Raw genomic sequence first — 5,036 nt, forward strand, 5'->3', positions numbered from 1 at the left:
CGCTCCACGCTGCGTCTCGGTTCAAAGACCCGGAAGGTTGGCAGTGTGGCCGCACACCTGCCGCTGCAGGACTCCCTGCTGTCTTGTGGTGTGGGGCCAATAAGCCCGGTCTGGGTGCCCACGATGACACCTGTGAAACCTTGCATGCTCATCTTGAGGTGTGATGCCACGTGGGCAGCGGTGCCCTGGTGAATGAAAACTGTATGACTCTGAGTGGTGGATCACTCAGCTCATGCATCAATGAAGAATGCAGCTAGCTGCGAGAACTAATGTAAATTGCAGGATACATTGATCCTTAACACTTCAAATGCACTTTGCGGCCTGGGTTACTCCTGGTGCTACGCCTATCTGAGGGTCGTTGTGCCTTCCATCACCCCCGGGGGTGTCTGGCCCCCATTGAGGGTGGGGCTGGGGAGTCAAGGGAGCCTGCTGTGGGCCCTCTGTCCCCCCAGGGAGAGATGCAGATGCAGGAGAAGAGTGCCTTGCTGCTCCAAGCCAGGAAGCCTGTCTGAGGATGGGAGGGAGAAGGTGTGTGTCTGGCCCGCCCCCCCAGAGGCTGTCGGTGGTACCACCACTGAGCTGCCCTCCTGGGGTGGAGCCCGACACTCACCTGTCCGGTTCCCACACGCCGGGGCCACGTCGGGCCATCTTCCTCTGCCACCAGGAAGTCCAGCGGTGGGGAGCAGGCACATAGGGGTTCTGAGGGGGAGGACGGCCAGTCCATCTGCCCCCCCGAAGCCCTTGCCATCCCGCCGTCCCCCGTGACCTCGCTTGGAATGTGACCTCAGATCAGACATGGCAACCCGCAGACTTTAAGCATATTACTAAGTGGAGGAAAAGAAACTAACATGGATTCCCTCAGTAACAGTGAGTGAAGAGGGAAGATCCCAGCACCGAATCCCCACCTGGGTGATGTGTCCAGGGAAATGTGGTGTAAGGAAGTCCATCTCCTCAGTGCCGCCCAGGGGGCCCAAGTCCTTGTGATCGAGGCTCAGCCCACAGACAGTGTGAGGCCGGTGGCGGCCCTTGGCGTGTTGGGATCAGGTCTTCCCTGAGTTGAGTTATTAGTGAATGCAGCCAAAAGTGGGTGGTAAACTCCATCTAAGGCAAAACACCGGCACAAGACCGATAGCGGACAAGTACTGTAAGGAAAGTGGAAAAGAACTTTGAAGAGAGAGTTCAAGAGGGCGTGAAACCATTCAGAGGTTAACGGGTGGAGTCCGTGCAGTCCGCCCAGAGGATTCAACCCGGCGGCTGCGCTGGCTGCCCGGGGGTAGTGGATCCCCCTCCAGGGAGGTGGGGGACCATCCCCAGGCATGCCGGCCACCGTTAGGTGCACTTTCTCAGAGGCAGTGCGCCATGACCGGCTTGGGGTTGGCGGGAAAGCCACATGGAAAGTGGCTCCCCTCCCCAGAGGGGCATGTTTCAGCCCGTGGCATCAGCCCTCACTGTGCCCCAGGGTCGTGGGAAATGACCACCACTGCACCCTCCCCACCTTCACGGTGGGGGCCGGGGGTCCCCTGCTCCCTCCGGAACTTTAGACTGGGCCAGACTGCCCTCAGTGCAGCCTGACCGTGTCCTGCTGGCGGGCTCACCTCGGGTGCCCGTGGTCCGAGATGACATCCATGAATCACCCGTCCCATCTTGAAACATGGACCAAGGAATCTAACAGGTGCATGAGTCCAAGGGTGGGTAGGAGACCCCATGGTGCAATGAAAGTGAGGACTGGTGCATGAAGGCTGAGGAGAGATCCCTCCACCCCATGCGGGGGGCGCACCACCGGCCCGTCTCACCCGTCCCATCAGGGAGGTGGAGCGTGAGCGCACCTGGTAGGACCCGAAAGATGGTAAACTATGCTTGGGCAGGGCGAAGCCAGATGAAACTCTGGTGAAGATCCGCCACGTTCCTGAAGTGCAAATCAGTCATCTGACCTGGGTATAGGGGCTAAAGACTAATCAAACCATCTAGTAGCTGGTTCCTTCCAAAGTTTCCCTCAGGATTGCTGGTGCTCGGCGGATGCAGGCCAAAATGATCTCAATCTATTCTCAAACTTTAAATGGGTAAGAAGCCTGACTCACTGGCTTGGAGCTGGGCGTGGAATGCAACCGCCCAGCGGGCCACTGTAGGTAAGCAGAACTGGTGCTGTGGGATGAACCGAACGCCAGGTTAAGGTGCCCAATACCGACGCTCATCAGACCCCAGAAAAGGTGCTGGTTGATATAGAGAGCAGGACGGTGGACATGGAAGTTGGAGTCCGCTAAGTAGTGTGTAACAATTCACATGCCGAATCAACTAGCTCTGAAAATGGATGGCGCTGGAGCATTGGGCCCATACCCGGCCGTCGACGGCGCTGGGAGCCAAGGGGGCTATGCCACAATGAGTAAGAGGGCCGCCGCAGTGGCACTGAAGCCCAGTGCGAGGGCCCGGGGTGGAGCCGCCATGGGTGCAGATCGTGGTGGTAGTAGCAAATATTTAAATGAGAGCATTGGAAGGCCGAAGTGGAGAAGGATTCCATGTGAACAGCAGTTGAACATGGCTCAGTCGGTCTTGAGAGACAGGCGAGTGCCATTCCAAAGGGACGGGCAATGGCCTCCATCACCCTCGGCCGATTGAAAGGGAGTTGGGTTCAGATCCCCGAATCCGGAGTGGCAGAGACAGGTGCCTCATGGCGCCCAGTGTGATGACGCAAACAATCCTGAAGAAGCCGGCAGGGGCCCCTGGGAGAGTTCTCTTTTCTTTGTAAAGGGCAGGGTGCCCTGGAATGGGTTGACCCCGAGAGAGAGGCCCACACCCTGGAAAGCATTACAGTTCCAGCGGTGTCAGGTGAGCTCTCGCTGGCCCTTGAAAATCCGGGGGAGAGGGTGTAAGTCTCGCGCTGGGCCATACCCATATCCACAGCAGGTCTCCAAGGTGAACAGCCTCTGGCATGTTAGAACAATGTAGGTAAGGGAAGTCGGCAAGCCAGATCCGTAACTTCGGGATAAAGATTGGCTCTAAGTGCTGGGTCGGTCAGGCTCGGGCATGAAGCGGGGCTGGGTGCACGCCGTGGCTGGAAGAGGCATAGCCAGCCCTTGCCATGCTCCCCCCTCCTGGGGGGGCCGGTGGGTATGGCGGCGGTGACTCTGGATGTGCCCTGGGCCCTTCCTGTAGATCGCTCTGGCTGTGATGGGCACTGGTCCGAATCAGCGTCCCACATCGTCTGACAGCTAGCAGCTAACTTAGATCTGGTGCAGACCAGGGGAATCCGACTGTTTAATTAAAACAAAGCATCATGAAGGCCTGAGACGGGTGTTGATGCAATGTGGTTTCTGCCCAGTGCTCTGAATGTCAAAGTGAAGAAATTCAATGAAGCATGGGTAAACGGCGGGAGTAACTATGACTCTCTTAAGGTAGCCAAATGCCTCATCATCTAGTTAGTGACGCGCATGAATGGATGAATGAGATTCCCACTGTCCCTACCTACTATCAAGCGAAACCACAGCCAAGGGAACGGGCTAGGCAGAATCAACAGAGAAAGAAGACCCTGTTGAGCTTGACTCTAGTCTGGCACTGCGAAGAGACATGAGAGGTGTAGAATAAGTGGAAGACCTCGGCCACCGGTAAAATACCACTACTCTTATCGTTTTTTCATTTATCCGGTGAGGCAGCGGGCGAACCCCACCAGGGCTCTCGCTTCTGGCTGAAAGTGCCAGAGCGTCCGGGCACGACCCGCTCCGGGGACAGTGTCAGGTGGGAAGTTTGACTGGGGCAGTACACCCATCAAAGAGTAACGCAGGTGTCCTAAGGACAGAAACCTGCCGGGAGCAGAAGGGCAAGAGCTCACTTGATCTTGATTTTCAGTATGAATACAGACCATGAAAGCGGGGCCTCACAATCCTTCTGGCTTTTTTGGGTTTTAAGTAGGAGGTTTCAGAAAAGTTACCACAGGAATAACTGGCTTGTGGAGACCAAGCGTTCATAGTGACATTGCTTTTTGATCCTTCGATGTCAGATTTTCCTATCATAGTGAAGCAGAATTCACCAAGCGTTGGATTGTTCACCCACTAATAGGGAACATGAGCTGGGTTCAGACCGTCGTGAGACAGGTCAGTTTTACCCTACTGATGATGTGTTGTTTTGATAGTAATCCTGCTCAGTACGAGAGGAACTGCAGGTTCAGACATTTGTGTATGTGCTTGGCTGAGGAGCCAATGGTGTGAAGCTACCATCTGTGGAATTATGACTGAATGCCTCTAAGTCAGAATCCTGTCTAAACATAACAATACTGAAGTGCCGCGGACCTCCGGTTGGGCAGAGATAGCCGGCCACAAGGTCGGCAAGGAGAGCCCTCATCACTGGGTCAGAGCGCGGACGGAAGGGGGCCGCTTTACTCCAGCAGTGCAGAGCACATTCATGGGGAGCTGGCTGCTAAATCATACATAGACAACCTGATTCTGGGTCGGGGTTTCTTACGTAGCAGGGCAGTGAAAAGCTGCTATCTATTGAAAGTTTGCCCTTGAGCCAAGCTTTTGTTGCAGGTGGCGGATGGGTTTTGTGCCCTCATGGGGTGGGGGAGACCTGTCCTTGGCCATCCCACCCTGTGTGCTACCCCTCCTCTGCTAACATCCAGATCGTTGGAGAGACTTTGCCCTTTGGCGCCGGGCGTGAAGTCTGGTGGGGGGGATCGAGGGAGGGGGTTCATGCGTGAATGGCAGAGGAGCATCCCCTGTGGGATGAGGTATCCATTCACGCTTCTCGCTGTGCACCTTCTGGCGCCTTCGCCCAGATAGCCGGAATCCCTGCGGGCACGGAAGGGGCTAAAGATTGTGTACTTGGGCTTAAGGGTCATCCCCACAGGGGCAACCTGGTGGCAAGGCATCCTGTGCAACAGGACATTCCCAGTCACGCCCTTGCTTCACACCATCCGGCGCCTTCAACCAGATAGCCAGAACCCTTGTGGGCACAGAAGGGGCTAAAGATTGTGTACTCGGGCTTAAGGGTCATCCCCACAGGGGCAACCTGGTGGCAAGGCATCCTGTGCAACAGGACATTCCCAG

At 56.2% G+C, this 5,036-nt stretch overlaps 1 non-coding gene and 1 pseudogene across 1 annotated transcript; both read left to right on the top strand.

The window, feature by feature from the left end:
- Positions 1–205: 205 nt before the first annotated feature.
- Positions 206–358, top strand: LOC122810454 (annotated as a pseudogene).
- Positions 359–779: 421 nt separating this feature from the next.
- On the top strand, positions 780–4,512 carry LOC122810450. The gene has a single exon (XR_006366105.1). It is a non-coding gene; the product is annotated as a 28S ribosomal RNA (ribosomal RNA).
- The last annotated feature ends 524 nt before the right edge of the window (positions 4,513–5,036 follow it).

Source organism: Protopterus annectens, chromosome 8.part1, assembly GCF_019279795.1.
Source record: "Protopterus annectens isolate FY-2018-M chromosome 8.part1, PAN1.0, whole genome shotgun sequence".
NCBI classification, from domain to species: Eukaryota; Metazoa; Chordata; order Ceratodontiformes; family Protopteridae; genus Protopterus; species Protopterus annectens.